General features: G+C 38.3%; 1 pseudogene; it reads left to right on the top strand.

Moving 5' to 3' along the window:
* The first annotated feature begins 17,991 nt into the window (after positions 1–17,991).
* Positions 17,992–18,249, top strand: LOC139013163 (cytochrome c oxidase subunit 6B1-like; annotated as a pseudogene).
* The last annotated feature ends 3,683 nt before the right edge of the window (positions 18,250–21,932 follow it).

The raw sequence follows: 21,932 nt of genomic DNA, 5'->3' as shown, positions 1-21,932 counted from the left end.
CCCACTCTTCTGTGAAATAACTTCTTCAGAAAAGCAATGTCAAACAGACTAGCATTTCTTCAGTGAAAATCTCCCAAGGTGAAGTCTTTTCAATACAACTTTTTGATGCTATTTGAAATTGTTTTTCCTAAAAGACAAAGGTTACTACAAATTACCTCATCACCATAGGTTTGCAAAGTAATCCATTCATCTGGAAAATGTTAAGTGGTATCAACATATGACCCATGATAACTCTTATTACAGTAAGAAATCATATAGAAAATGCAGGTGATAGTGGTTATCATCCGTCCATCTTGTCCAAACCTAGACAAGCAAGCAAAGGAACTCAGACTTGCCCGCAGAGTATGGCATTATACCTGAAAGCATAGTGTCATCTAGGGAAAAAGAAAGGTCTCTCTCTGCCATTAGTTGAATGTCAACAAAAAGTCACTGTGGGATAATACTGCTTCTTTAATTCCAAGAAAGATTTTCTTTCCTTACTAGGTGACAGCTCTTAATTAAGTATTATATAATATTTTCACACTCATGCTGGACCTATCAGCACATATATTAAGCTTTCTGGTAACTTAAGAATAAAGGCAATTCCCAAATTGCCATTTTTTTTAAAACCATTACTGTTTCTCTTAATTTTCCAGAGGAAAAGGAAGCATAAAATGGAATTTGCTAATATTGTATTTCCTCTGCAAAATCTATTAAATTGAGTAGGTAAGCATTTTAAAATATATAGAATGCTAGCCACATTGGGGAGAGCTTCATATTTCTAAACGCATTCAGATAAAATATCTCCCCACCATAAATACTTACCAGTAATATTTATTTCAACAGTAAAACTCTGTTTATCCAAAATTATTTGTTTGTATGTGAGCACACACACATACCCTTGTACCCAGGGTGACAAGTATATATTCACCAGGGAAAGTATACACCAGCACAGACTAGACTAAAGTTTAGAGATAAACATTTTGAACAGGCTTTTTTTTTTTTATTCAGATATCCCACATTATCTGAGGATTGTAGTGCAAATCATGCCCTTATGACTAGAAATGAGACATAACAGATTACATTAATTCTGCTAAATGTTTACTGAATTAAACTCCTCTCCTATTTGTGCTGGACACAAGCAAGTCAAAAGTAGTAGAATAGCCCTATCTGGTTTGGCTCAGTGGACGGAGCATCAGCCTGCGGAGTGAAGGGTCCTGGGTTGATTCCAGTCAAAGGCACATGCCTAGGTTTCAGGCTCAGTCCCCAGTAGAAGGCTTGCAGGAGGCAGCCAATCAATGATTCTCTCTCATCATTGATGTTTCTATCTCTCTCTCCCTCTCCTTCCCTCTCTGAAATCAATAAAAATATATTTTTAGTAGGATAAATGCTATAATTATACAGTATAATAACCTCTAATATCCATATAGTAATTTATAGCTTAATACTCCTTTCATCCAAGGTATTATATTTAATTCTCTAAATCTGTGAAATAACTGATTTTTACCATCCCCATTAAAAATAAAGTTCTGAAAAGGGTAAATAACTTATTTAGGGTTCAGTATGCTATCTGTACTATAAACTTAGGATTTGAGAAACTATTTTTTGAGCCACCCTTTCAAATTCTCTCTACCTCATTTTAGCTCTGGTATCCATTACCACCCTCTCTCATACACCAATTCTCTCTTTTTTTCTTAATTTTTTTTATTGATTTCAGAGAGGAAGGGAGAGGGAGAGAGAGAGATAGAAACATCAATGATGAGAGAGAGTCATTGACCAGCTGTATGCCCCCTACTGGGGATGGAGCCCACAACCCAGGCACATGCCCTCACAGGGAATCAAACCGTGACCTCCTGGTTCACAGGTCAATGCTCAAGTACTGAGCCAGGCCGGCCGGGCCACCAACTCTCTCTTAACTACTCCCTGTAACTTAACATTCTAAAAGGCACCCAAATGCCTGGCTTCATTTCCTAGACTCCACTTATGCTTATCATATTCATACTCTTCCCTGCTTCTAACCCTTTAAACTAGCCTTAATTACCCATAAACCACAAGCCCATGATTACTGTGGATACAAATTGGCTGCCTTCCTAACAGTCCTCCTCAGCTACTTCCTTGACTGAATAGTCTTGACTTCATTTGGTGTCTACCTCTTTCCATAACAGGAACCAAAGAGGGGTTACCCCATTCTCAGTTCCAAGGGTAATCCTGATAAGGCTATGCCAATAATTACAACCCCATTTCTTTGGCTAGAGATTGGTTTAAGCATGGTCGCATAACATAATTCTGTCCAATGAGACATGAGAAGAGAGTATACGGGAGAAACTTATGGGGAGGTTTTCCAACCTTGTTTTAGTCTCAATTGTGTTCTCCCAAAATTTATGTTGAAGCTTACGAAAGGGGCCACATGCTAACCTGACAAGCTCAGGGAAGGCCTGCATGGCGGTCTTGCAAACTCAAAGACCTAAAGTAACCACAAAGGATGGTCTAAAATTAAACTTTAACTAAAAGCAGTTATGGTTGGTAGTCGAGTCCTAGGCCGGTATCTTCACTGACAAGGTCAAACTTTACCTTAACTAAGCCTATCTGTCTTTTTGCATCTATGATAACATATCCTTGAAATGTCTGGGTAACTTGTAACTTCCCTTTTTCTGAAACCCTTAGGGCACAACCTAATGTGCCTGGCTGCCAGGACAGATACCATAGATTCCTTCATTGTTATTGTTATCATGTTAATTGTTGACTTTTAACTATCCTGTACCCATCTAAGTAAAAGAAGTACAGTAGAGCCTTGACTTACGAGTGTCCCGACTAGAGTTTTTCGAGATACGAGCCGTCTCTTGGCCGATTTTTTACTTTGAGTTTCGAGCTAAAATTTGGGTTACGGGCCAGCTTCAGATACCCCACCGTTAATTTGTGCAGCAAACATCACAGTGAACGCCACAACATCAGCCCAGCATCACGTGTCATTGTAATGGTGAAAATTGATTTGACATACGAGCTCCGTCACGGAACGAATTAAACTCATAAGTCAAGGCCCCACTGTATGTGTCTATCATTTTACTCTTTATCCAATCCCGAGTTTTCCCTGCTTTGCTTCCTCCCGCCTCTCTAATCTATCAGCAATGGATTTCATGTAACCCACCTACAGCCCATCCTTTGATTGCAATGTATAAAAACAGATGAAAAACTGCCATTCTCTGGAGCATTATCCCAATCCATTGAAATTCTGCCTCTCAGCAATTGTCAACAGTTTGGCTCAAATAAACTCACAAAAATTTACAGGTTTGAATGTTTTTACATTAACAAGCTCTAATCCCCAGTTCCTCAAAATGTGATTATGTCTAGAGATAGGGCCTTTGACAAGGTAATTAAGGTTAAATGAGATCATATGGATGGGCCGTTATCCAATCTGACTGGTGTCATAATAAGAGACAATTTGAACACACAAAGAGACTCCAACAAGAGAAGAAAGCCCATGTGAGGATGCAGCAAAAAGGTAGTCAGGACCACCTGCAAGCCAAGGAGAGAGGCCTCAGAAAAAAACAACCCTGCTGACATCCTGATCTCAGATTTCTAGTCTCCTGAACTGACCAAATAAATTTCTGGTGCAAGCTGCCCAGCCTGGTGCTTTGTTATGGCAGCCCTAACTAACTAATGCAGGTCCCAGAGCTAAAGATAAATAGTATTAATAATGGTCAGGGAACAACTGGCTCACAGTGCCTTTGGAAAAATAAGAGTGACCTTGTGGTTAGTCTAATGTGGTTGTAACAGACAAAAAGGCGTCAGAACAGAAGATAATCTTGTCCTTAATGCAAACCTTGTGCTTTCGCTCAGAAGTCATCTTGGGATGCACATATTTAAGCACAATGCACATGAAGTAATAACTCCTGCTTAGTTTATAAAGATGAAATACAAATAGGAAGAAGAAAAAAGAGAAAGAAGGTGGAGGAAGAATTGGGAAAGAGCTAAACCAAGCATGTCAAACTCGAGGCCCGCAACGAATATTTTTTGCGGCCTAGCCAAAATAACGGTATGTATGTCATGACTTAATTTATACAATATCCTGTTATACATAATTATTAATAACGAACTACAATGTTTGCTAATGACTGATTACTATAATTGTGTTGCATTCATTTCCCTTGTGCCTCTTGCAAGCAGGCGCACAATTTCTCTCCACTAATACTAGCAGTGAATATTCTAGCAGCCGATTGCCACGTCATTAGTCTTGGACTGGTTTGTTTGGTGTGCGCAACAGGAAATATTTCGCTTTGAGAGTACCAGAAAAATAGGTTTATTTGTGTTACACTTATTAATTTGTGCAGTTATTCAGTGTCTGGTAAATTAATGTTCAAGAAAAAATATTAATTTTTATTAAAATGTTCTATTATTTTATGTTAATGATTACTCATTTATTTCAGCCCTTTGTATTCAGCATGTCTCTATCAAAATAAACCTACGTTTCTATGAAAATTGAAGCTTTTGTTTTTTTGTGGCCCACATAAACTTAAACCTTGTTTATTTGGCCCATGTTAGCCTTTAAGTTTGACTTGCTTGAGTTAAATCTTTTAAGTGTTAACTCATCTAATTTCTAGAACCACCCTATGAGGAACTAAATGTACCAGTATTGTCCCCACTTTGCATAGGAGGAAACTCAATAACAGAAAGATTAAGTTAATTGTCTAGAGGCACACAGTAAGTGGGAGAGCTAAAATAAATAGCAGGTCCATAAGAAAGAATCACAAGAAAATTTAAATTTTTAAAGACTCTATTTTCTAGTACTACTCTTACATTTTGTTACTAATTGAGTAGAAAAGAACCTTACCTTAATTTACATTTTCAGATAGACAGGGGAGGCTATTGGCTCTGATTCATTTCTTATCTTGTGTTTCTATGTGCTCATTTTTAAACAAGCAAAAGTAACATACACTAAATTATAACACACCAGACTTATTCTGGCAAAACAACCCATTGTCTTCTTCTGCTTCTACCCTTGACCCCATTGCAAAATCCACACAATCTGATATAATAGGGAGAGAGGAAGGAATAGGAAAATTTGAATAAACTGTGTGGTTTTAAGCTTAGTGAAAGCATGGCTTATGTTCTGAACAATGATTCTTTGTGGTTATCCCAAATCCTATTTGTATACTGAACTCTAAACATGGTTGCATTTCAATACGAAGTATGTAAACCAGTGAACAAATTATATTTTGTGACTCTATCTTTACCAATGGAAAAGATCATGTCGCTACAATTATTCCAATACAGAAATACACAAAGGTGGTGTATGCAGAAATAAATTGTTAAAGATCATGAAATGCAATCATTTTAAAATTATTTTTGGCAATAAAAATAATATTGGTCAGTGCTCTCTAGAAATAAAGTGCATTAATGATAAGCACATGTTTCAAAATTTAACTCCTTTTTCTACCCCAATCCAATAAGAGAAAATGTTCTAGGTTGAAATTAATATGGCCTGAAGAAAAGTTACCTGCTGTGAATGCTAAATAGGGAGACTGTGGAAAGGGAAGGGAAAGCATCCTATGGGTGTCAGAAGCTGCATAAGAGAAAGAATAATTCTACAGCTGAGGGATTTGGGTTCCTTCTTTATGAATAAGCCTCTGTAGGCTTTGCTTAGGTATCTATTATTTATTAAGCTCCTGAGTGTGTTTGCTGCAGGTGGATTCTTTTTAGAAAGAAACAGAAAAATCTAAAGTTTAAAAAAATATCAGATTTAGAATAGTTGAAAAGAGGAAGAAAAAGATTCTATAAATTTGGGTTAACTGTTATCTCCACAAGGCACATGATTTATTGCCAAATTCACCATGTCAATGCTAGTGATACTTCTTTTTTTTTTGTTTGTTTGTTTGTTTGTTTGTTTTTTTACTGCTTAAAGCATTACAAAGGGTATTACATATGGGTCCTTTTTTCCCCCCCACCCTTGACAAGCCCCTGCCCTCCCTTACCCCCCAGTGTCTTATGTCCATTAGTTATGGTTATATGGATGCATACAAGTCCTTCGGTTGATCTCTTACTCCCCTCCCTCCTGTCCCCCAACCTTCCCTGGCCTTACCACTGAAGTCCGACAATAGGTTTGAGGCAGCTCTGCCACTGTATTTATTATTGTTCAAAAGTTTGTAATGGTCTTAATTATCCATGAAAGAATGAGATCATGTGGTATTTTTCCTTCATTGACTGGCTTGTTTCACTTAGCATAATGCTCTCCAGTTCCATCCATGCTGTTGCAAATGGTAAGAATTCCTTCTTTTTAACAGCAGCATAGTATTCCATCGTGTAGATGTACCACAGTTTTCTAATCCATTCATCTACTGATGGGCACTTAGGCTGTTTCCAGATCTTAGCTATGGTGAATTGTGCTGCTATGAACATCTGGGTGCATATATCCTTTCTGATTGGTGTTTCTGGTTTCTTGGGATATATTCCTAGAAGTGGGATCACAGGGTCAAATGGGAGTTCCATTTCCAATTTTTTGAGGAACCTCCATACTGCCTTCCATAGTGGCTGCACCAGTCTGCATTCCCACCAGCAGTGCACAAGTGTTCCTTTTTCTCCACATCCTCTCCAGCACTTGTCGTTTGTTGATTTGTTGATGATGGCCATTCTGACAGGTGTGAGATGGTACCTCATTGTTGTTTTGATTTGCATCTCTCGGATGATTAGTGACTTTGAGCATGTTTTCATATGTCTCTTGGCTTTCTGAATGTCCTCTTTTGAAAGGTGTCTATTTAGATCCTTTGCCCATTTTTTGATTGGATTGTTTATCTTCTTTTTGTTAAGTTGTATGAGTTCCCTATAAATTTTGGAGATTAAGCCCTTATCAGATATGACGTTGGCAAATATGTTTTCCCACGAGGTGGGTTTTCTTGTTGTTTTGTTGATGGTTTCTTTTGCTGTGCAGAAGCTTTTTATTTTGATGTAGTCCCATTTGTTCATTTTCTCTTTAGTTTCAACTGCCCTAGGAGCTGTATCAGTGAAGAAATTGTTTTGGCATATGTCTGAGATTTTGTTGCCTTTGTAGTCTTCTAGAATTTTTATGGTTTCCTGTCGTACATTTAAGTCCTTTATCCATTTTGAGTTTATTCTTGTGTATGGTGTAAGTTGGTGGTCTAGTTTCATTTTCTTGCATATGTCTGTCCAATTTTTCCAACACCATTTATTGAAGAGACTATCTTGGCTCCATTGTATGTTCATGCCTCCTTTGTCAAAAATTAATTGAGCATATTGGTTCGGGCTAATTTCTGGATTCTCTATTCTATTCCACTGATCTATATGTCTGTTCTTGTGCCAGTACCAGGCAGTTTTGAGAACAGTGGCTTTGTAATACAGCTTGATATCTGGCATTGAGATCCCACCTACTTTGTTCTTTCTCAGGATCGTTGCAGCTATTCGGGGTCTTTTTTTATTCCAGATGAATTTTTGGAGAGTTCGTTCTAGATCTTTGAAGAAGGCCATTGGTATTTTAATGGGAAGTGCGTTGAATGTATAGATTGCTTTGGGTAGTATGGACATTTTAATGATGTTGATTCTACCAATCCAAGAACATGGTATGTTCTTCCATCTGTTTATGTCTTCCTCTATCTCTTTTTTCAATGTCCTGAAGTTTTCTGAGTAGAGGTCTTTAACCTCTTTAGTTAAGTTTATTCCTAGGTATCTTAGTGATACTTCTTTTATTATTAGCAGGGAGCATATTATGACAGACAAATTGAATTTGTTTTATTGAAAATCAGAATTGAATGAGTTCAGATAATGTCCTTTAACTTTCTTAATTTACTCCATTCACTCAAATTTTAACAATGTGAGTTGGAGAATATGCACTACTTTTACTTTCCCTTTGAATTACAGGCCTCAGTTAAATACACAAACAGCATTACTGAATATTGTCAGATCACAACTATTGCTAATAGAAAGAATATTTACACAGGTAAGATTCATTTAAGGTCACATGAAATGTCACTTTTTTAAAAAACATGGTAATAGAGACATATTTGCTGCTATATAATTTACTTATAATATATAGATGCCGTTAGTAGTCAATCTTATGTGGGTCTCAAAAAAAAAACAAAACCCAAAACATGACATTTTCAAATTATCTTAGTTGTTGTAGGTTTAAAGATACATAAGGAAGTCAGGTTGTATCTTAGCAACTACTCAGTCAGGCAGCTGGAATTCCAATATAGTTTATTCAAGACACATAGTAACCTTGGAGTACTGACAGCAGCTCTCACACCCAGCAACAATACCTGCAGAAGCCTGTCCAGTAGTCAACCTCTATGGCTTCCTATGACAAGGACTCCATCTCAACTTCTGACTGGGCTGATCTTCATCTCTGTTTCTGCTACTTCTCTGACTGCATTATGACTTCTGAAGCCTCAATGGGTCTCTTAGCTTCTGCTCTCTTTTTAAAATTTTCCTCCAGAAATTCCAAAGAGAGATCAGCTTTGTGAGTCAGTCAACACACAATATTGACCATCCTTATTGGGCAGAGTGTAGTAATGGGCCACTTCATGGACAAATGAATAGTACTTTAGCTTTCCATCTTGGTTCAAGGATCAATCCCTTCAATTTAAGTCACCTGGCCCCTAAGAGAAGGAGTCACGTGATACAAAAGCATGATGGTCCAGTGAGTATATAAACACTTCCCGCTGCTTTTCACAAAATGAGGCCATAAACATGGAAACTTTTCTTGGAAGAGTTTCTGGGCATGGTGGACACATACGGGAATGTGGTCTTCTCTCCAGTGTACGCTTTCTTTGAAGAAATTGGTGACATTAAAGTTTAAAATTTTAAAAACAACAGTGCTGGTTTTATCCTCCCACACAAAAATTGTGATTACACTGACTTATTTTCAGGATTTTCTTGCTTTCAACATAGATTTAATTCCCTATTAATGTATTGCTACATAATTGTGATGTAGATTTCATGTTTATGCCCTTGTTTTAAAACACCGATAAAAATAATCCATGTTTTGTTTATTTCTTGCAGAGTGCCTGCTATATTGAAGGTACTAACTAGATGTTGATCAAATCCATGAAACAAATCAATGATAGAAACATTTGGGTTGATTTTACTAAGGAGAGCCTCAGCTTCAAATCTGAAAAGTGAGAAAACCAGTTTGGCAGGAGCAGGAGTCCTGGGCATCCAGTCTATTGGGCAGACACACTGTTAACCTAGAGATAAGAACATTTCCTTCTAAGCTGTAAACTTGTTCAGGATTCCAGGAATGCGGGAAGGGCAGGAACAGTAGGAGTATAGCAGAGACCCTACCAAACGATTAATAAAGTGGAACCTTAACCAGAAGGCTTCCTTGCTAGACAACAGTAGACATCCCCCTAGCTTAATATAAGATGTGATACAATCAACTGCCCTACATCAACATATTCATGACTCATTCTTACAAATGTAGTTTCTGTAAATGTTCTAATGTAAATGCATACATATTTCCAATAACTTTTTAGGGAATAACACTGTGTCTTGAGGCATTTCATATGGAGATGCAATTAAACTGGCGTTATTGGTTATTTAATCCCCCAAAATTAATATCATGTAAAATAAAACACAAATTTAATATTAATAAATATTTGATAAAGCTAATATTAAAATACACAGTGAATATATTAATATGTAAATATAACTGGATGTTTATTGGTTTTTTCCTACCTGGTCATAGGTATATTCAATAAATTGTTTTATAACAATGTCCTGATTATGCACAGGCATAAACTCAGAGTTGTTTGCATTCTCTAGCTATTAGGACTTATAAGATTTCTATACATAAACATCTTATTATTTCTACTAGGCTTGGCTTATTAGAATGTAGACATACATGAATCCTATTGATTCTCTGTGTGTGTACATATATGTGTGTGTATCTATATAATAAAAGCCTAAGTGACCTTTACGGTGGAATGACCAGAACAATTAATTGGTCGCTATGATGCACACTGACCACCAGGAGGCAGATGCTCAATACAGGAGCTGCCCCATGGTGGTCAGTGTGCTCCCACAGGGAGAGCGCCACTCAGCCACAAGCCAGGCTCATGGCTGGTGAGTGCAGCAGGGGTGGCGGGAGCCTCTCCCACCTCCATGGCAGAGCTAAGGAGCAGGGAGCTGAGCGGTAAGGAGCAGTGAGCAGGCGGGCAGGAAGGAGCAAGGGATCCCGACTGCAAGAGGGCGCAAGTCGGGCTGAGGGATCCCTACTCCCAGTGCACAAATTTTGTACACTGGGCCTCTAGTCTATATATAATATATATCATATATATCATATATATTCCCAATGGGAATGACATTGTATGTATATGTATACACAACACACACAAATATATACTCAATGCACTAATATATACATTTTATTAGTTCAGTTTCTTTGGAGTATATCTGGGGCTTTAGGAAGTTAGAGTAAGCATGATGGGAAAGGCTTATTTACCAAAAAGAGTTCTAGTGCTTCTAAGGAATAATACTGACTGTCCCAAAGATCTTTAAAGTTTTCTTGGTTAATATCTATGTTTGTGATTTAGAATTTTCTCTTGCACTAGGAATTAGGTGTGAGCCAACATTTATACATTGTTTTTAGTTTTAGGTTAGATATCAAGTAAGAGGATAGCAGATGAGGGGAAAATATGCCAGGGCATGAAAGATAGATATATCAGGACATAGCCTTCGCATGTGTGTTAGCTCCTTCCAAAATACTGTCTCTCCACCATTACTGAATTTCGAAATCTGTTCTTGACAGTCTTCGATGTATAGTTCCATTTTATTGCTCATGCTACTGGTTTTAATAATAATAACATAAATTTTTTATTGAGGCTTTATGAGGTACTGGATATTGTGCTAAAATTCTTATCAAGCATTATTAAATATGCAAGTACTAAATGCAGTTTGGCAATTAAAAATGCTAAAACAAAATATTTTATGTAACACAGGTAAGGTAAGCAAACAAAATAAATCAGAATAAAGTGAGTTTTTATTATAACCTAATAGTAAAGGCAAAGAGAAAAACTAAAAATAGTGATTTTTCAGGATTATTGTTAGAGACTTGAAATAAGAGCAAATTAGAAGGAAGGGGTTTTGATTAGAAATTTATTTTCTGGCTTAAGTCACTGGAGAAAGAATAGAAAAATTTAGAGGACATTATAATTCCTACAAACCATTATAAAAATTCTGAAAAAGGAAAGAGTTTCTAGGGTTGAACACCCAAATTATAAAATTTAAAGCAACACCTTATATCATAGAGGTTACTGATTAGCAAGCACCCCTCCTTAGTTAGCTCCTGTATATTGGGCCTTTATCAAATTAGCTCTAATTGCAACTTCTATATCTCAACAAAGGCAACATAACCAAGAATAGTTATATACTTTTAGACCTATCTTCTAAGAAATGAATAGATATTATAAAATTAGTTGGAAACGATTAGTTGGCATTTGTTACAGAAATGATTGTTTCTTCTAACATCTAATTTTTACCCTTTCTTTTATCTGTGATGAATAACATTTAAGTAGATTTATCTGTGATGAATAACATTGCTTTATGAATAGCATGAGCCAGCTCTGTTTTAACTAAGTGGATCATTGGGCTAGAAATAAAGTTTCCTGTGCTGTATTTCTAGCTCTGAATAGTTCTGTGACCTTAAGCAACCTTCATAGAAGGAATGTCAATCATACCAATCAAAATTAAAATGTCACTTTCCATCTACAGGATGTACCGCATAAGAATTGTTAAATGAATACCCTTCTTTATGTAAATAAAAGTAAAATGTCATAAAATTATTTCTACATTATTGTCATTTCTAAAAGCCTGTAATGATTTGTCTAGTATAATAGGATAACATAATAAGCTCAAAAAGAAAAAATAAGACTGTTGATTATCCTTTAAAGTTAGTAATTCTTGTAAAATTATGCAGTAGCTTTCGTGTGTGTGTGTGTGTGTGTGTGTGTATGATTCATTTACATTTAGCTAAATGATCATGATTATCTTGAATATTAGAGGCAAGAGGATTCACTACACTTAGTGGCGATTAGTCTTTCCATTTAATTTTTAATAGTTTATTAATTTGCTTGGTTAAATTTAAATTTTAGAAATGTAAGGAAAGAGACTTTCCTCTCTCTTGGGATGATAGAATAAATTACTTTTCCCTATTCCTCCCACAAATTACAATTTTTTTAAAAAAAAAACCCTGAACATTAGATATAAAACAAACATAAGAAAGCTCTGGAAGATGGAGAGTAGAAGGCAGACAGGCTATGAACCTCAGAACCCAAGGAACAACACACAGATGAGGTAGGTACCTGGTCTTTCTTTTTGCCTCATGTATTCCTAAGGTAGAATGGAAGAAACCAGCAACTGGGAAAGACCAATGAGCACAGACTAAAAAAGACCCCCAAAAGCCTGCTCCTTCAAGCCAAAGGTCCAAGGAAAGGGCAATCTAACAAGACAGAAAACTAAACTTCCACGCGCGGTATCAGTGGAGATCATGGGGTGTCTAAACTTCCACCCCAGCCCAGCAGTAATGAAGAACCCTTCCCTGTCCCCTTCCCCACTGGGGTGCAGCCAGCGGAGGCCCTGTGCAGAGTCAGGGCTTTCACCCCCACCGCCCAGAGGTAATGAGGCCACCCCGCACCCCAGGGTCCGGGGAAGCTGCCTGGAGAGCAATAATAAGGCACTGAGGGCTCTGGCCCAATCACAGGCAATTATAAATGCTTCACCAGGTCGCTCTCAACAGGGAAAGCTGCCTCCCTTGCTCACAAACTTGGGGCACAGCCAATGCTCTGCAGATTCTGAAGGGAGTTGCAGTCAAGGACTCAGGCCCTCAGGGCTGGTCTTGCTCCTCTGCTAATCTGATCGTAGCCCAGGCTCCTCCACCTGGAAGGCTCCTTACTGGGAACTTGAAGACACTTTTCTCCACTCTGAATACACAGTACTTTTCTACTCCTAGCCCTTCCCTCCTTTCCTGAGCCCGCCCGACCCTTGGGTTCATAAAATGGCAAGAGCCTTCAGTTCAGCAGAGAGATGATGCCCAGACTCTCACATCTGTGTTGACCCACATGACCCTCACTGGCACCCCATTCCAGAAAAAGCGAGAGCCAGCACTTTCTCTGGTTTAGCCATTCGTTTAGCCTATCCAAGTGAGTGATTCAAGGCTTGACTGCTGCATTTATTTTGGCTTGTTGCTTTAATGGGCAACACCTGGCAGCTCATCTTCCTCCAGCTTAGCTGGTACCTGTCCCAGGGAGGGAGGTATGGAAGGCCTGGTCAGGAGCCAGAACTCCCACACCCACCCGGCAGCGGCAAGGTGGTGTCCCTCTTCCGCTGTTGGAGGGGCATCCGAGAAAGCTGGCCATAGCAGGAGGCTTAAAGAAGGTGCAGGATCTCATAACATAACACTCAAAATGTCCAAGGTTCCATCAAAAATCACCCTAAATCTAAGAACCAGGAAGATCTCAAACTATAATAAAAAGACTTCAGAGATCATAAGATTACCTGACAAAGATTTTAGAGAAACCAACATAAGAACATTTCAGGGCAATTATAAGCACACCTGAAACACGTTTTTCAAAAAGAAAATCTCAGCAAAGAAATAATGTCAGCAAAGTAATAGAAGACATGAAGAAAAAGTAAGTATTCTTGTAATATCAAGAAGGAAAGAAAACACATAGGTCATTACAATAGACTTTTCTTCTCTTGAGTTTTAAATTATGTTGAAGCGACTTAATTTAATTATGTCTGATATGATTCTAAATGGAGAGAGTACAGGAACACAAAGGATAGTAAGTTTTCTATGTTTTATTCAAACTAGCAAAACGAGAACTTCAGTAGAAGTTTTCTAAGTTTTGCACATGTAACATAATACTAGAGCAACCACTCCAAGGTCTATACAAAGAGATACACTAAAAAATAATATAGATAAATAGAAATAGAATTTAAAAATTGTTCAAGTACCCTCCAAGAAGGGGAAAAATAGAGAAAATAAAGAGAATACAAAAAGAAAACAAAAATATTAAATGGCGGACTTAAATCCTAATATATTGATCATTGTATTAATGTAATTAAAAGACCTCTCCCTTCCCCCTATAAAAACACAAACTATGATAACTCAATACAAAATGAATCAAAAAGATTCATTATAACTATTAAGAAAATTTAATTCATAATTTTAAAATTCTCAGAAAAGAAATTTCTAGACCAGATGGTTTCACTAAAGAATTGTACCAAACATTGAAAGAAGCATTAACTACACAATCTCTTCCAGAATGCAGAAGAGCAAGGAACACTTCTCAATTTATTTTATAAGGCTAATGTTATGCTGGGACACACAAAGTACAAAAAAAAGAAGAAGAAGAAGAAAGAAAGAAAGCTGTAAACCATGATTTGCAGACCACATATCCAACAAAGGACTAGTATTGAAAATATAAAAACAACTGTCAAAACTCACCAGTAAAAAAAATAAACAATCCCATTAGAAAACTGGCAAAAGATATGAAGAGACATTTATTTTACTGATGACTATAAGCATATGAAAAAAGTTCAACATGATCAACAGTCAGGAAATTGCAACATGAAAACCACAATGAGGTATAACTATGCCATTTCAAAATGGCAACATTAAAAAAAAAAAGGAGTGACACTAAATGTTAGCAAGGATTCAAGAAACTGGATCGCTCAGTGATTGCTGGTGGGAATGTAAAATGGTACAGCCACTCTGGGGGCAGATTGAGAGTTTCTTAAAAAGCTAAACATGCAATTACTACACAACCCAGCAATTGCATTCCTAGGTATTTACCCCAGAGAAATGAAGACTTGTGTTCACACAAAAACCTATACATGAATGTTTATAGCAGCTTTATTCATAATAACCAAAAACTGGAAACAACCCAGATATCTGTCACTGAGCAAATGATTAAATGAACTGTGGTATAGCTACCTTGTATGTCATGTTCTGTTCTGTAATAAAAATGTATGGACCTTTGATACTTGCCACAACTTGGATAAATCTCCAGATAATAATATGTAGGAGATGGGCAGAGCCAATCCAAAAAAGTTATACACTGATTCCATTATGCAACCTTCTTGAAATGATAAAATTATAGAGATGGAGAGCAGATTAGTAGTTATCAGAGGTTAAGAGGTGATAAGGGTGGATGTGGATGTAGCTATCAAAGGCAACAGGAGGGATCCTGGTGATAATAGGAAGTTATGTATCTTGACTCTGTCAGTATCTTAGATATGATGGGTACTAGAGTTTTACATAATGTTACCATTGGGGAAAATGGGTAAAGCATACAAAAGATCTCTCTGTGTTATTCCTAACAACTGTATGTGAATCTACAATTACTCAAAATTAAAATTCTATTTTTAAAACTTTTTTTTAAATGCTGCAAGGGAAAAGATGACAGTCCTCAGCCAGTTAACAGACAAGGAAATACTTGGGGGGGAAAGTGACAGTGCCTTCCGTCCCAGACTTTGACACCACAATTTTTCTCAAACTACAAAGAGGGGTTATTTTACATTGAATTTCATAAAGCATGTTCACCTCTTAGCATCCAATGTTTATGGCCCACAGGAATTTGGTTCTCCCTTTTGATTCTACAATTCTGATACAAATTAAATTTATGCTGATCCAACTAGGAGTTGCTAAACCCCGTAAAGCAATTATACTCATAAAGAGATGCTGTCAAATTGATACTGAAACTGTTCAACTTATAATCTCCCACCCCTCCACCTCCTTCACACACACACACACAAAGTTCTTGTCTTCTGTGCATGTGCTGAAAGTGTATCCCAGGGAACCGTGGGTTGCATGAAGGTCTTGATTTTAAATTCTCCTTCATTTAATATTAAGTCAAGAACAAACTATTACCGTGACTTTCTGAATAACTACAGCATAAAATAACTAATGAAACAGACATGCCTTGTTTCTCCATCTTTCATAGTTTGGGGCATTATCCTTTTGTATGCAGATGAGGGTCCAACACTAAGGAACAGTTATGTAAAGACTGACCGTTGACCCTGGAGGGGTAGCTCATTTGGTTAGTGTCCTCCTGATGGTCCAATCCCTAGTCAGAGCACATATATGAATCAACCAATGAATGCATAAATAAGTGGAACAACAGACAGATGCTTCTCTCTCTTTCTCTTTCTCTCTCTAAAATCAATTTAAAAAAAAAAAAAAAAAAAGACTGACCCGTGGGAAGTTATTGACCTTTTCTCTTTTCACAGTCACTTATTTTTTTTTTCCAAGATAATAAATACCATAGCCATTGTTCTGCTGCAAATCTGTATTTTCCCTCACCACAGGTGTAGAAAACTAAAAATATAAGCAGAGGCAGATTGAGGAAGGGGGGTGGCAGTTCAGGGAGAGGATATTCCTGATCTGCCTCCACAATTTAAAAAGTCTCAAAACAGAGTGTCAATTATTTAATGTGCTAATTTGAAATGTTTGGAAAACAAACATGCAGAGCATGAAAACAGTTCATCGTAGTTTCCAGTCAAGTCAGTTCTCAGTTTTACACTCTAATCCTTTTCTTAGTAATTCAGTGTTTTTTTAGTTACTAAATTATTATAAATGTGTTTTTCTCCTTGTGGAGAGCTTGGTTAAAATAAGATTATGAAAAGGAACACTGTCTTCTTGTGACTAAATTATAGAAAGCTGTTATCATAATCAAATTGCCTAAATGTTAAAAATAGTCTCACTTCCTCAAAACTCTGCACACAACTGAAAACCAATCTGAGGTAGAATGAGTAGATGAAATTTACATCCATCAGTTCAAATAAAGTGTAGCCTCCCCTAGAGACCTGTTTTCTTCAAGTTGTGGATTTAAAAAGCTATTCACATAACCTAATTATCTCTACAGCCCAGTATTCAACAAATAGCACAATAAATAGTAACACCATCACTTTTAATTTGATATATAATTGAAGTCATGTGACAGAACATAAATTATAGCATTTAGAGTATGCTGTTTTCATAACAAAAATAATTTGTTGAAAAAATAAAACAGCTATTTTTGTGATTTTCCCTCAGACTTAGACCAGCATTCCAGGGGCTCTAGGTGTTCGATTTTTTTGTAACCAAACACTACTATTAATAACACCTCAATATAAAAACAAAATGTTTTCACAATAAAGCAGGTCTCCCACCCACCTTCTTCTCCCACAAAATGCTGCTTGTATTCCAGCTTGTGTCCTCCTCCCTAAGTAAATGTGCTGTTAATTTTGTGGCTTGGGGAACAGGTATTTGTCTACAGGGCTGGACAGATGACTGAATAAGCACATAATTCTTTTAAATAAGCAGGACATTCCAACACAGCCCGCATAACAACTTCTAGGTACTCAATCTTGTGACCCAGAACTATCTGCAAATTTTCTGCTGTTATTCACTCACTCACATTCAAAGGAATGTCCTCACATATTTATGACTGGGAGAAAAATCAGAGTCTCTGGTGTTCAAGTCTGACAAGATAAAATTTTGTCTCAGAAGCTGTGACTGAGAGATTTTTTCATCTAATGAAAGTATAGCAAGTACTTGACCTCGGCAAAGGTCAAGGAAAGCAGGGGGAAGTCAATGTTTGACTTTAATCATTCTGGAAACCTTTTTTAAAAATATATTTTATTGATTTTTTTTACAGAGAGGAAGGGAGAGGGAGAGTTAGAAACATCGATGAGAAAGAAACATCGATCAGCTGCCTCCTGCACACTCCCTACTGGGGATGTGCCCGCAACCAAGGTACATGCCCTTGACTGGAATCGAACCTGGGACCCTTCAGTCCGCAGGCCAATGCTCTATCCACTGAGCCAAACTGGTTAGGGCCATTCTGGAAATTTTTTATTTAAGTCAGCAACTATTTACTGGTGGCACACTCTTTGCTAGGTACTATATGAGGAATAGCAGTCAGCATAGCCAGGCATGGTCCCAATAGTATAGATTGTCTAATCGAAGACAATCATCAACACATTGAGCAGCGAGCTACTTCAGGGACATCTTTAGGAGTCAGCAACATGACAGAAGACAACAAGACCCCAATCAAGAACTAGCAGACTGCCCTTCTTGACAACCCCTTCCCTAACCAGACCAGACCAGGAACTGTTGGCAGAATTAGCTGGTCTTCCACTGCTGTGAGAAGACAATGACCACTGAAATGGGTGATGTCTCCATGTGTGAATGGTACCAGTAGGTGTACTAGTCCCTCTGCCATGTCCTGGGTGTCTTCCTGGGATGATCACAGGGCAGAAGGCACATTTCCTGAAAAGATCTGAACTGGCTCCACCCCGCCTCTCCTCTGTCCTCCACACTTTTCCCAGAGAGGTGAAGGGGGATCTGGGTATATCCCATCCTGAGATCCTGAAATATGGCTTAACTCATAATAAATACTTGTTGGAAAAGTGTAAAAGAAGGACAATTATCGAGCAGGCATTACAAGTAGAAAAAGTATGACAAAAGTAGCTCTGGCTGGGTGGCTCGGTTGGAGTATTTTCCTGTACACCAAAAGGTTGCAGGTTCAATTCCCTGTCAGAGCAAATACCCAGGTTATGGGTTTGGTCCCTGATCAGGATGCAACTAATTGATGTTTCTCTCTCTCTCTCTCTCTCTCTCTCTCTCTCTCTCCCTCCCTCCTTCCTTCCCTCCCTCCCTTCCTCTCTCTTTAAAATCAATAAAAACATAGCCCAGCCCGACCGGTGTGGCTCAGTGATTGACTGTCAATCTATGAACCAGAAAGTCATGGTTTGATTCTGGTCTGGGCATATGCCCGGTTTTCAGGCTTCATCCCCAGTGTGGGGCATGCAGAAGGCAAGCAATCAATGATTCTCTCTCATCATTGATGTTTCTATCTCTCTCTCCCTCTACCTTCCTCAATGAAATCAATAAAATCAATAATAATAATTTTTTAAAAAATACATAGCCCAGTGCCAAGACTGACCAGCAGATCCTGAGCAATGGATGAATGGATTACTCTGACACAGCATTTGCTGTGAAAGAGAGGGCTAAGGGACAGCCTGGCTAAAGGAACCAGGCAGCCTCGATTGCCTGCCTCATTAGGCTTTTATTGTAGCAGCAGTTTGAGATAAAGTTTATATTTTAGATACAATCAGTAAGGTAAGTAGTATTGGGAGGACACATTTTTTTGTAATGTCCTTTAAGCAAGGACACCCAAAGATTAAGTATAAGGATTCCAGTAAACACCCAAGGGGTCTGCACCTGCACAGACTTGTTTGGAAAGGTCAAGGAATAATTAGGGGCACCGCCTTCAGCACTCCCCTAAGTCGGAATTCCAATAAACAGGGCAGGTGGCCTTCCGCACACTTCCCTTGTCTCAGAACGTCCTCCTTACAAACTTTCCAACCAAGTCTCGCATGCTCCCCAATAGCCCAGCTGGTATTACTCAATTGGTTGAGCATCATCCCATGAACCAAAAGGTCACTGGTTTGATTCCTGGTCAGGACACATGCCTGGGTTGTGGGCTCAATCCCCAGTGGGGGTCCCTGCAAGAGGCAGCTGATTGAGTTTTTCTCATATCGATGTTTCCCTCTCTCTCTCCCTCTCCCTTCCTCTCTCTCTAAAATAACATAAATCTTTTCTTTTAAAATCAATGAAAACATATCCTCAGGGGAGGATAAAAAAAAATTAGACAAAAGTATTAAAAACATGGCACTGGATGCAAGGTTCACTCTTTGAATGTTGGGATTACATAAACCCAGATGCCATATCTTTATTTTCTCAATCATGAGAATCCTTTCCCCTTCGCTTCTTTGAGATCTTTTTTAATAAGACATATTTTATTGTGTTTCCTCGAACCAGCTGTAAACAAGATCTATGAAAGGAATATGCTATATCATGTAGGACTTGAACCAGATAAAGAGACTCAGAAATCACTTACAAAACAAGTTGAAGACAGTGGTAGCAGGAGCTGATTCACCTGCTTAACGATGCCACCAGAGACCCAGGCTCCTATGATTCCGCTCTGACCCTTGTCCTTCACCTTCATGCCTGTCACCTCATGATTGTAAGATAATTGATGATGCCCTTTGGCCATCACGCCTTCATTCGAGCAAGGAAGGAAAGGAGGAGTAAGGGGAAATGCCATCCATACTTGAACCCTTTTATCAGAGAAGCTAAATTTTTCCAGAAATGTCAACAACAGGCTTCCTCTTATACCTACATGATGAGCTCCTTTGCCTCAGGCTCCTGATGAGTTTGGACAACTGAGGGACCTGAGCAAAGATTGGAGGGTGAGGGTTGAGAGGATTCCTTCCCTGTTCCTCCCTCTGTCCCCTTCGAGCACGGGCAGGGGCCACACCTCCCATAACCACAGCTCCAGCTGGGCACCCTGCTCCATGGCTTCAGCTCTCTGGGCTCTGGTAACAACACTCTATCGCTTGCCTTTTCAAGTCTTGGGATGGTAACAGCCCTTTGCTATAGCCGATCTCTGGATGCCTTATTGATACGTTTAACCCTTCTCACATCTCTGTAAATGGACTCTTCATTAAAATGTTTTTATTTGACCGTCTGAGTAAAATTCTCTTTCATGCCAGGACTCAGACTGATACACAGAGACCTTTAACTGCGACAGAGGCTGGAAATATAGGGACAGGAAAGCCATACTGACTCAGGCAAAATATGATCCATTGCCAGGAGTTGGGCACATGCCACCATGGATGAATGTATAATTAGACTAACAACAAAAAAACCAAACAGCAGAGATATGGGGATTGAGTGGCTGCCTAACACTGTCTACTACACATAATTTACAATTAGAGAAGGTTTAAAAGCAACCTGTGTGATTGTGTCTTTTTCATTTTGTATTGCCCTTCAACTAACTCAATGTCTGTCAAAATACATTTCTGCTAGTAAGTAGATAATAATACCTTATTCTTATAGAAAGCTTTGCAGTCTACAATGTACTTTCACCTATATTATTCCATTTGATCCTTGCAAATAGCCCTGTGAGTAAGGCAAGACAGGCATTTTTATCCCCATTTTAGAGATGAATAAACAGAAGTTCAGAGAGAATAACCACATGGCCTTGGGCCACACAATTAGTAAGTGGTGGAACTAGAAAGCAATTAAATCAGGCCTCCAGGGTCAAGTCCTGGCCAAGAACCTGATTCTGGGTTCAGGGCACAAAACCTGAGCTGTGTTGGTAAGGGCCATGCTAAGAGGAAAAGCAACATCTTCCACAGCTTCTCTGATTCCCGATTGCCAACATCTACCAACAGAAAAAATGGAGGACTCTTGAGTTTCCCTACATCTAAAAGTTTTGGTACATTGTTAACATGACCTTGAACTTTGCAGTTAATGCTGGATGTTAACTTGATGTTGGTTGGGGATTTTATTTGACCCAAGAAAAATTCAGTTTATGTAAAAAAAGTGAAGTTAATAAGAATCACTTTTCCACTTAGTAGTAGTGAGCAAAACAGATTTGTTTGTTTTTTGAAATCTTTCTAAAATAATGTAGACTTTGCTATTCATATGCCTACCAATAGCAGCCTTTCCTTTTTTTAAAAAAAATATATTTCATTGATCTTTTACAGAGAGGAAGGGAGAGAGATAGAGAGCCAGAAACATCGATGAGAGAGAAACATCGATCAGCTGCCTCCTGCACATCTCCTACTGGGGATGTGCCTGCAACCCAGGTACATGCCCTTGACCGGAATCGAACCCAGGACCTTTCAGTCCGAAGGCCGACGCTCTATCCACTGAGCCAAATCGGTTTCGGCAGCCTTTCTTTTTTTATAAACAGTTGTGAAATGGAATATCTGCTAAATGTGATATTCCATTTGTGAGGGCTGACATGTCCCTACCACAAATAAAGTACAAGTTTTTTGGGTTTTTGTGCTTTTTGTTTTTTTGTTGTTGTGGTTTTTTTTGGTGGGGTGCGGGAAGGGCAGTTTATATCCATTGTGACCATTCAGAAGCTTTTTATGTTTATGTTCAGGTTCTC

Source organism: Myotis yumanensis, unplaced genomic scaffold (assembly GCF_028538775.1).
Source record: "Myotis yumanensis isolate MYYU_CA2020_CCGP unplaced genomic scaffold, mMyoYum1.0.hap1 SCAF_6, whole genome shotgun sequence".
NCBI classification, from domain to species: domain Eukaryota; kingdom Metazoa; phylum Chordata; class Mammalia; order Chiroptera; family Vespertilionidae; genus Myotis; species Myotis yumanensis.
This window is presented reverse-complemented; position numbering and strand designations above follow the sequence as displayed.